The sequence below is a fragment of the Thermobia domestica genome, chromosome 3 (genome assembly GCF_964235325.1).
Source record: "Thermobia domestica chromosome 3, izTheDome1.hap1.1, whole genome shotgun sequence".
NCBI classification, from domain to species: domain Eukaryota; kingdom Metazoa; phylum Arthropoda; class Insecta; order Zygentoma; family Lepismatidae; genus Thermobia; species Thermobia domestica.
In genome coordinates, this window is record NC_137456.1 from 266,786,149 (window position 1) to 266,798,331 (window position 12,183).

General features: G+C 35.3%; 1 protein-coding gene across 2 annotated transcripts in view; it reads right to left on the reverse strand.

Moving 5' to 3' along the window:
- LOC145681642 (uncharacterized) overlaps positions 1-12,183 on the reverse strand; it is a 243,673-nt gene that overhangs the window by 150,936 nt on the left and 80,554 nt on the right. The gene's annotated exons all lie outside the window — the stretch shown is intronic.

The following is a 12,183-nucleotide window of genomic DNA, read 5'->3' on the forward strand; positions in this document are numbered from 1 at the left end:
GTTATAACGAAAATCAAAGATAACCAGGGCCTAGAGTTGAACGGTATTCACTAGGTTATGGCATATGCTGATGATGTTAATTTAATAGGAGAAAGGAGAAAGAAAGAAATGAAAATATCTTATTAAACTTTTGCCGGGACAAGGATTTAGAGGTAAATGCAGAGAAAACTAAATACATGGAAGTGAGTCGGGACCGGAATACGGCCAATTATGGATGCTTTAAAATATTAAATAATTTTTGATAAAGTGGATACTTGAAATATCTAAGATTAATTTTAACAGGGGCAAATCATATTCCCGAAGAAATTAAATGTCGAATAAAAGCAGTGAATTCATGTTACTATTCGCTTGAAAATCTCTTGTCGTCGCTAATTCTGTCGAGGATTCTGAAGAATAAAATATACAAAACGACAATCATGCCTTTGTTCTGTATGGTTGCGAAACATGGTCGCTTAGTCTCAGGGAAGAACATAGACTGAAAGTATTTGAGAACAAAATCCTGAGACGAATATTCGGATCCAAAAGGAATGGGAGTGGGCATTGGCTGAAACTTCATAACGAGGAACTACATAATTTATACGGTTTACCCAACATTGTTAGGTTCGTCAAGTCTGTGAGGCTTTGGGGCCGGGTCATGTAGTTAGAATGGACGAAAGTAGAAATGCTTTCAAAGTTTTGACTAAGAGACCAATCGGAAAAGGACCATTAGGAAGACCTAGATGAGGATGGACAATATTAAGATGGAAGGCGTAGATGGGAGGACAATATTAAGATGGATCTCCAGAGATTTCAATAGAAAGTAAAAACTGGATGCAGTTAGCTAAAGATAGAAGTCAGTGGAGAGCTTCTGTGAACGCGGGATTGAACCTCCGGGTTCCATAGGCCATAGAGTTAGTAGAGTTAGTTAATACTTCTGTGTCTAGAGGTAGAAGACAGGGGACCTTGGAAGTTACTATTGCCACGTAAACAATGAAACCCGTGTTTAACATTGACTACATGTAAATCAAGGAAATTTTAATTGAAAATACGAAATGGTTACACATTTGAAAAGTAAAATTAATAAAATTTCTAAAAAATGCAATCCTTGAAAAACTGCGGGGTAGAAAGTACGCCCTCTTAAATCAACTTGAGAGCATTCGAGTCCAAGTTCAAGTAAATTCGAAGCATGGGAGACCCAAGTTCGATTCCTGGTGTGAGTTCATGTGGTTCGGATTTACCGTTAATTTGTAGTACCACGTCTCCTGTAGCCTGGCTGCTCAAAGAGACGTTAAGTTAAAAATCAACTCATGAAAAGTTAAAACAATGAGAAAGTTTCAACTGTTTTGGGGTATGCGATTCTGTTAAATAAAACTTCATACACTATTTGATAATGGAAGCATCGTCAGAAATAAAGAATCCAATAAAGCAAACTTTTCGAGTAGGGTTTGTCTGAAGATACATATACGTACTGAAAATAGTTTTAAAAGGTACGAAACGCAGAAATACTATTTTATGGCGTGTGAACTTGTGGCTTCTAAGAAAGCAAGTTCTGACCACACATTAACATCCTTCATCATCATCAATATTGAAACCCAGCCTTAGAACCAGGATATGATCAAAAGACAAAACAATAGTTTCCCACTTTATCCAGTGAAAAGAAAGTAGGATTGAAATGCTTTTTATCTAATGTATACCTTAGTGTCAAGGAATTGTTATAGTCCGTTTAACCTTCCCCTTGGATCCGTGCATTTTGAAACCAATCCTTAGTTCATAACTTCAAATGCGGCATGATCAAACACTGTATCCATTGAAAACTTACTACCTAATAATTATCGAGTTTCTGCACTTGTCCTATTAAAGATCACAGTACAGTCTATCATAATATAAATTGCCACCTATGTAGTGTGTTCCAATGTAATTCATGATATTTTTAAAAAAACAAAATGAAACAGTTGAAGTGGACTCTGCCGAGTATAAGACATGCAATTTATTAAATCACCTCGCAACTAACTTGGCCACCTAGATAGGTTATACTCTCCACCTTTTTTCATGCTATCTAAAGTATAGGCTAATCTCAAATTCTCATTGCCGATTCGGGTTTACTATCAAGAATTATTGTGTTGCAACTTAATTTGGATGTAAAATCCTGACTTTTAAGCACTTCGCAGTTTTCATTAAAATGATAACAGAAATATAGTAAAATCTCAGTATCAAATTTCACTTCTAACTTGATTCCAAATATCTGTCCTGTCATTTTTTTTAATGTTTGTAAGAGCCAAATAGCAATTCATCTCAACTTCTTTCTTATCATTTTTAATTTCCATTATTTGTTCATAAAATATTCAAAAAAATAGTTACTAAGCTCTTTCTCTCATAAACACTAAAAAATAACAAAAACAAAAGATATTACGGGAAAAATGTAAGTTACAGTATGCGTACCATTTATTTTGGACACAGTTACATATTCAAATTAAATTTCAGAAGCAGTCCCATGTCGTAAGTGTCGGAGCATCACCGATAGGAGCAACATCACGCAAATATTGTCGACCCCGCAGCGAGAATCAGCCGTGGCTACTGTTTTGAAAATTATACGACTAGGGACCACTATTGGTAAATACGCGGGGAAATGCCAATCAAACAAAAAATATTTCACCCAAAATATGTTAAATTGCCTATATGGCAGATATGGTTACATTAAGGTGAGTTTTAAGTATCTTCATGAAACAATGAAACAGCTATTGTCTCCTAACTCCTTTACATCTATATTCAATTGTCTGTATGTTTGAAGTGAGAAAAAGTTACAGAGAGGAAATATTTAAAAATATTAAATTATAATATTTTAAAAAGTAGAAATGAAGTAGAAGTGATTCGAAACTGCGACCTTCTTACATGTAAACCGAAACACTACGTACTGTGCGACGAAGCAAACATGAAATACGAACCACAAAGAATGTAGAGTGTGTATCTATGTGGATATAATAATTGAAGGTGTGTAATTGAAAGGAACGTAACAATTACTCGTTCTTTCCAGGTCGACGGCCGGAAGATTACATATTATACATACCTAGCTACATTCTACAATATTTATAGGCATTTGTTAATCTACATCAGTAAAGAGGTTTGCATTAGGAAAATGTTATACAAATATTGTCGAGTGGACTGGGTAAGACTCGAGCTGCCAACAGTTTGAAGTGAACATTCAGAAAGTAACAAGTGACTTCCTTACCAATACGCTACGAAGAATAACACTGCAAGAGAGTGACTTTGAAGGTGTTGGTGTGACGCGTAGAAAACGCATGATTAATGCTTATTTATGTACAGCAAGCAAGAAGTAATATAGCAATAGAAGAGATATATCTCTTTCTGCAGATCTCTTATCTGTGATACTTGTCTACACGAACAATTAAGGTTGCCACAATTGAAGACTTTGGATCAAATCCCGTCATGACCAAAAACTGAACGTGTAATGGTCTTAGCTCTTCATGCTATATTCTTCAAACTTCGGACATACATACTACTCCGAAAATAAATCGACACGTATTTTTTCGTTTCTTTGGGAAAAATAGGTTAAGGGGACATAGGGCCTCTTTTTCAAAAAAGGATCCAATTGATTAAAAGGGCCACATTAAAGAAACGAAACTCTCCTGATGTAAAGATGACGTCAAATTTGGAAATACGTGTTTTGTCGTTTTTGCGAGAAAGGGTAGCAGGGTGTATGGCCTTTCATAATAACAAAAGACACCTTACAATCCTTTCGGAAAAAAATTCGGTAGGTAGGAAACCGTGATATATTGTAGATATTGTGTTCCTAAGATTAAATCTCAACGGGCACTAGCACAAACCAATGATCATTTGACTATTATAGGGGCACTTCTCGAACCGAAGATAACGGCATTCTGGATTTATGTAAAAATTACTAAAACCGTGATCCTGAGAAAACCAAGATCTGGTCCCAACTACCGGTCACAGATCATTTCTTAGAAACAGCGGAAGATAATGATATTCTGGATTTCGATGAAAATGATAGAAGCTGTGATATCTTGTAGATGTTGTGATTCTGATAAAAATTCTTTATATGCACAACCACCATCACTGACCGTTTGGCCACTGCTGAAACTCTTTTCTTTGGAAACAGAAGATAACGATATTCTGGCTTTCTGTGGAATTGCTTGAAACCGTGATATGCCGTAGATATTGTGACTCTGAGGAAAAATTTTATTTAGCACAACCAACACTAACTGACCATTTGGCCACTAAGAGGCAATTTTTTGAAAGCAACCGAAGATATTTATGTTCTGGGTTTCGGTGGAAATTACTGAAACTGTGATATGTTACAGATTTTGTGATCCTGAGAAAAGGTCTTTTGGGAACAACCATTCATCACTGACCTATGGTCACTAGGAGTCGGCTTTTTTAAAGCAGCCGAGCCGAAGATGTTGATATTCTTAATTCCCGTCAAAATGACGGAAACCGTGATATGTTGTAGATACTGTTATCTTGAGAAAAAAGTCTCAATGGACCCAACCACAAATCGCTAATCGTTTGGTTTCTACGGGGCTACTTTCTTGAAAATATCCCAGTATAACGATGTTCTCGATTTCGGCAGGATTGAGAAAAATTGACATATATTCGAGATCTCAGCATGAAAAAAAATCTTCATGGATACATCCATTAAATTACGACCGTTTGGCTACTACAGGTCCATATTTTTTAATAACAGTCGGGTAGAATGATATTTTTTATTTCGATGTAAATGAATAAAACTGTGATATGTTGTAGATGCCATGATCCTGAGAGAAATTGTCTACAGTTTTCACGGCTTTCATTTGTCCCATATGATGAACATATGAATTTTGTCTATGCTTAAATGAGATTGGCCGCTAATATCCCCATCCCTTATCCGTTATGTAAGGTATGCGTTTCAGGGTTTCATACAATTATACGAAAATTCCAGAGTATTCCTAAATTATGTTGTTTTAAAAATGTGAACCCGTTGTGACAAATGGTCACTGATTGGTGGTTGTGTGCATTGAGACTCTTTCTCAGGATTACAGTATCTACAACACATCTCGGTTTCAAGCAATTTCATCGAAATCCAGAATACCGTTAAGTTCTGTTCTTTATTTTTTATAAAAGGAAAATGTAACTATAGTGGCCAAACGGACATTGGTTGGTGACTGGGCCTGGTGAGACATTTTTCAGGATTACAACATCTACAACACATTACGGTTGAAAGCAATTCCACCGACATCCAGAATACTGTTACCTTCTGTTTACAAAAAGCGACCCTGTAGTAGCAAAACGGTCAGTGATTGATGGTTTTGCCTATTGAGACGTTTTATCAGGATCACAACATCTACAACATATCACAGTTTCAGTCATTTTTCATCGAAATCCAGAATATCACTATCTTCAACTGTTTTCAAGAAACCGGCCAACTAGTGGCCAAATGGTCAGCGATTGGTAGTTGTGCCCATTAAGACATTTTCTCAGAATCACAATATCTACAGTATATCACGGTTTTAGTCATACTTACCGAAACGTAGAATGTCGTTATATTTGGCTATTTTTAAAAAAGTGCTCGTGTATTGGACAAAGGGTCAGTGCTTTCTATGGTTGTGCCTGTTGAGATTTTTTCTTATGAGTACAATATCTACAAGATATCACGGTTTGAGGCAACTTCAAAAAATTCCAGATTACCGTTACCTTATGTTTACAAAAAAGCAACAGTGGCCAAATGATCAGTGATTGGTAGTTGTGCCCTTTAAGACATTTCTTCAGAATCATAATATCTACAACATATCACGGTTTTAGTCATATTTACCGAAATATAGGATGCAGTTATCTTCGGCTATTTTAGAAAAGTGCCCATTTAGTGGAGAAACGCTCAGTGGTTTGAGGTTGTACCCGTTGAGATTTTCTCATACGAACAAAAAAAAACTACGGTTTCAAGCAATTCCACCGAAATCCAATTTCTGTAAGCATTGTGCGGTGTCCTTTGTCGTTTCGAAAAGACAAGACACGTATTTTCAACTTTGAAGTTATCTTTGCATCAGCAGAATTTCGTTTCTTTAATGTGTCTCTTTTAATCAAGAAGATCTTTCTGAAAAGGAGCTTTTTGCTCTCCTTATCCTATTTTCCGAAAGAAACAAAAGAGTCGATTGATTTTCTGTCTAGTATATGCCCCAAGGTTGAAGAAAATCGGATAAAGAGAGTCCCTTGTGAGGCTACTCCTTTTACGCTTTCACGTTTAGGAATCGACTGAGTTTTGCCCCGAAGTTCTCAATTGCAGATTGCAAACTCAGAACACCTGAAATCAGTAAGTATCAGCACAAATCGAGTTAGAGTAATTTACCCGATTCGAGTTGCGAGCCAATTCATTATTTGGGGTTAAGTTTGGAGTCGATTCGAGTTTGATATTTAACTTGACCGTTCAGCTCGTTTTCACTGTTTTTTAAACCTGTGATCACCTGATTATTTGGAAAACGAAAGCTATGAGAAACGTAAACTGTAATGTGGAACAGCTTTAATGTTGTTCATAAAAGCGGACACTTCTAGCATCTCAAATTGTTTCAAAAACGAGAGGAGAAAAAATAGTGAGAAGAGAGCCTCGTCAAAACTCGTCTTGTGTGCATGAATACCACTAATTAATTACTGGCAAGGTAGAGACGGTCATGGTCAAAAGTTTCAGCCCAAGCGGAAGTCCAAATCGGGCCAAGTTTCTGACGTGTTTGAACGACACACGATAAGTTTTAACCATTTTTGGCTCAAGCCGGAATACATGCTTCTTCGGAATTCAAACCGGAAACCTCTTGAATGACATCTTTGCCTCCTAGACTTTTAGCCACCGAGGCCACCAGTCAACCAGTAAACAAACACTGTACTTGTTAATATTCGTAGAAGAAAGTAACCCATTTTTCATCGTTATACGTGCTGTCATAGTAAGCAAGAAGAAAGATAGCAGCATATAATAAAGAAAATGAAATTAAATCTTTGAGTTTTACGTCCCATTGTTATGTCGGTTAGGCTAAAGGAAACGGTGATCATGAGAAATGAATTAAAGGGTGGAATGAAGGAAGTGGGAGGAAACGGGGGAGCACCGGAAAACACAAGCACATGATGTTTGTCCATTGCAAAGTTAACATTGATGCGAGCAAGGATGGAAACAAGGACCACATGGTTCAGAGGTGAAGGTCCTACCACTAATCCACCGCGGCTCGATATACGAAAGAGACAGAAACGAAGTAAAAAAAACTGAACGAAAGGAAAACATCTTTTCAATTTTCTTCTTGTTCTTCATATTATTATTATTATTATTATTATTATTATTATTATTATTATTATTATTATTATTATTATTATTATTATTAATGTTATGGAAATCATGATTGCAGTGCAGTGAGCATTAAATTTCTTTAAGATCCTTTACTCTTCTTCCTCACATTCTTGCAGAGTACTTAAAACATGGAATTCGCTTCGTTTTGAGTTAATCGGCTTCAGTTGGAGAAAATTCTTCGATTCGAGTCACGTTTCAAATAAAACTCGCACCAACTTGCCTATGCCCATCTAAAGAAAGCAGGATCAGTAATGGCACACAAGAATATGTGTCAATAAGCATTTATTACATTCAGTTTGCATTTGTCAAGAAATAAATAAGCGTTTTATTACCTTCCTATTTTTGAGCATTTATAACGCCTTGTGCTTGACCGTTATGAATTTTTAAGTTAAGAAATAATTTTCCATTTTTCAGTAATTTTAAATGTATAAGTTCACTAATTCACCATGAATAGGGGAAAAACAGGTGTTTTTGTAACAAAGAAATAACAACATGAAATCTAAAATCTCTTTTAATAATTTGCTGAGATTTGAGATTTTAACATTCTGGATACGGATTACCTCGAAACCCCGGTAGCCAGAATTTTAGTCCGGGTAGGGGATTTATATTTAAAAATTGTCAATCTCAGCGAAATGCTGAAGTCTTTTAGTATGAGAGAAAAAAACTAATGACATCTCTAATTTCTAGTTCTATTAGTCTTGTAGCTCAGAGTGTGGTACAAGTGCTGACTGAAATAAGGACAATGGATTACGATTATTTTGTAGAACATTGCACTTTAATATCACAGGAATATCATCTTCCTGTTTGCTTAGTTGTGAAAAATTATAGAGCGTTGCTACAAAATGTAAAGTATGTGTTCTGTCGCTGATTTGTGATAACATCAGAAACAGTAGTAAAAGGTAAATTACAGTAAGAGCTTTCTATAAACAAGATAATAGAATTTCTTTGAATAAATTATATAATAAGAAACTTGTTACGAAAAGATTCTTTAGTTTGCTTTTCAGACATTCCGTTTCACGAACCACCAGTTACAAACACAGCCTAAAGATATCCTAATATCCGCGAAAAGAATATCCCAGGATAATCCTCATACTATGAAGAAGGAAGGCTCTGAGGAATGAAAATAGGATATCCACAGGGTATCCGTGGGTATGTGAGGAGGTATAAAGTACTTTTATTTTAATGAATTTTTGGTGTTAAAAATTTTTCGGGTTCATCCTTTTCCCCTTCAATTATAGGTACGGAAATAGAAAAACATATTTAGATTTTATCTGTCTTTTCTAGTACATTTCCAGCATCATTTCTCGGAACAAGTACTGTACGATATGTCGATATATCGATTTCGTTGATATTGATATTGACATATATCAACATTAGATACCGCAAACAAATCGACATCGATATATTAACATCCTAAAATTTTCGAAATCGATATTCGGGGCGGCGAGATACAGGGAGTCAGTAAGACTTGCGATGAATGAAAAAATAAAACTTAATTTTTACACTAATATCACGAAATTAGATTAAATTTTAACAATAACATCTTCTAATGACAACATCTTTATTACCACAATTTGCAATGTAAGTAAATCCACTTGCGAATTTGCAATATTTATATACTGTACTTTCTTAGCCGAAAGAATCTTTTGTTTGTTCCCGAGACAAAAGAAACATAAAAGCACCTGTCAAAACAAGTGTTTCGAATTTTGACCGAGAATTTATCATAAGAAAGTTTATGGTCCTGTTCCGGGAGATTTGCATCTTTTCGGCCCTTGGGAACACTCATTGACAAAAAATGCACACATGACGGCTATATGTAGACATGGTCTTAGGCAGAGTCATAGATTTCCAAAAGAAAAGGAGCTTTTAATAATAATAATAATAATAATAATAATAATAATAATAATAATAATAATAATAATTATTATTATTATTATTATTATTATCGTTATTATTATTATTATTATTATTATTATTATTATAACAATTGAGTTTTCAACTATGGTTACGTCTCTTTATCTTGCATCGCACGCCCTCAAGTATGCTACGTCAATGGTGTCCCTTATTCTGTGTTTGTCTCTCTTTCCGTTTCGTGCGTATGTTTGTTTTTTGTGCTGTTAGGCTTTTTTTTCATGATAAGAAAACCGTTATTCTGAAAACTTTATTTTATTCTCTTATTTGCAGTTTTCCACGCGGATATATTTGTAACGAAATCCATGTTTGGTTCAACGACTTTATAATTCTAAGCCAAAAAAACGGTCAACTTGTTTGTTTTGCTTACTATTGCAGGAAAGCGAGAATTGCAAGTGGTAATGCACTTTTGGAGTTGTCCATATCTATTACAACATATAGCTTAAGATTGAAGTTAATCGCAAGAGGATGAGTAGATGCTCGAGTTGGTAGAGGAAAGTGGAGGGTAGAGGTAACAAGGGAGGGAAGGAAGTTGACGTGTGAATGAATAAATTTCAAACTAGTTCAATCAATGTCAACTGAGTTCTTCTTTCTTTTCGTAGCAAAACAAGCAAAGAATTTTTCAATCAAAAATTGAGAAATATTGATATGTTTCTGCTTTTTCAAAGTCCTTCCGCAAATGGAAAATGTATCATTATTGATTAGAATTTAACTTGTTTAGGTTCTCTATACCTTAGAAAAGTTTTAAAAAATAGGTAGAGTGTCTTTATGTTAAAAGTTTCAAATAACTTTTAAATATTATCAAAAAGAGCGATTTTTTCAATTTTCGAAACTTTAAATGAGATTGACAAAAGGAAGATGTTAACTGATTTTAATTATTTTATGTCATTTTTTTAAGGCAAGGAACTTAAGGATTTTAGAATTTCGAAAAAATGAAAATGATATATATTATGAAACGGTAGTATGATTGCTTCTACAAAATGTCCATAAGAACATAGGTACTAATCTCAAAGGTTTGAGAGCTACAAGTTGTGAACCATTTCTGACTTTGTTGGATATTTTTCACCCTGAAACTATTTTAGCGGAATTGAAACATGAAAGAATGACCTTTCCAACGGTATGCGGCATGTGGCAGTGTTGTCTTTGGAAGCTAAGCTATTGAGGGAAATTTGACAAATTTAAGGTTACTTAAAGAAATTGGCTGGCAATTCTGATTCCGAAATATCCATCAAAAATTTCTCTTCCAAAAGTACCACTGTCAGATATTGCATATTGTTGGATGGTCATTCCATCACCTTTCAAATCCGCTGTGTACCACCTCTGTAGAATAGGCCCAAGGTGAACAATACGCTGCGTCTGTAACTTAGTAACTTTGTACCACTCGACCGATCTCGATCAACTTTTAAACATAGATAACGTTCGGACCTAGGATGGCTTTTACCATTTAACTTTGAAAGTACAACTTCGAGATGGGGTTTGGACCTGGACCAGGATGCGGTTTGGACCGAGACTATTCTTCTTCTACTTTCACTTTGAAGGTCCAACTTTCGGAGGTGAAAATATATAAAGTTTACTCTGGTTTCGAAAGTATAGTTTTTTTAGGTCACTGAGATGAGCATTGACACTTGGGACAGACTTTATTTAAACTCAACACCGCAACTTGGGGAGGGGGAGACATACATTTAAAATGACAGATATTCGTATCTAATCCATAGTTTAATGGTTCCCTCTATTGATTGGTTACAGTTTTGATGTCATTTATGCAAAAATGAAATTTTTCTGTCGATGTGAGGACCCGACAGTAAGGTAGTCATAGAAAAGCATAAAATTTAACACACAAACGTTCAAAGTTATATGCTTTAGTTTAAGAGAACAATCACTCGTTTTTCCGCTACTTGAAATTTTCCAAATGTATGTCTTAAGCCAACAAATCCGTTCTGATTTTTTTTCAGAATAACATCAATAAGTCAGTATTCTCTACAACACAATTGATCTATCTACAAAATCATATAACCTAACAGTGTTATTAACTCCCACAAGAGCAGCTAAAATAGACACGAAAAATCCTTCGAAATATTAATTGTTGCGAATTAATTATCAATAGAATTCAGCGATATATACCATCCAATCGTGGTAATGTGAATACCCCGGTTCTATACTTCCATCCAATCATGTAAGCAAACGTACACGTACCTTAACCCTTTCACTGTGGAAGACGACGGAAAATTTTTCACTAACCTGCGAATGTCGATTATAGTCGACGTGTTAAAAGTTGTCTGTATCTTGGGTTTGTCGATTGTAGTCGCCAAAGGTTTTCTCTGTGATTTTTATTGTTTATCGAAAACAATAGAACACAAACAAAAATGAACGATACAACTTTGGCGACTACTCTCGAAAAAGCCAAGATACGGACAAACAAATTTTAACACGTCGACTATAATCGACATTCGCATGTTAAGGAAATTTGGTTCTGTCGACAAAAGTCGACTTCCTCTGTGAAAGGGTTAAAGTTGTAGTTATATGCACCTCTTATAAAATTTCATGAACAGAACAGCGTACTCCTACCGAACCTTGAAAGGGAAGATTTATAATGATATCATATTGCATGACCCAGTCCCATGTCGTTCCACTATGAACCACCCAAAAAAGATGCACGTAGGACAATACTAGTGTATCACATGTGCGTAACTTCAGAACAACTGCACTAGTACTTTCCTAAAGATCCTCTGGTACTGTTTTCCTGAGATGGCGATCAAAATATGCTGCTAGTTGGTTGAGTGAAGCTCGTTGTTCAATTATATATCATTAGCACTGAATTTGAGAAATCGGTGGCGTAAGATGCAATGATTAACAACTATTATTCCAAATGCACTTACAAAGCATGACGTACCTAGATATGCAAAATGTCCAAGTTTAAGCAGGTAAACAGAAATCAGTTACAACTGACGTTCCGCACG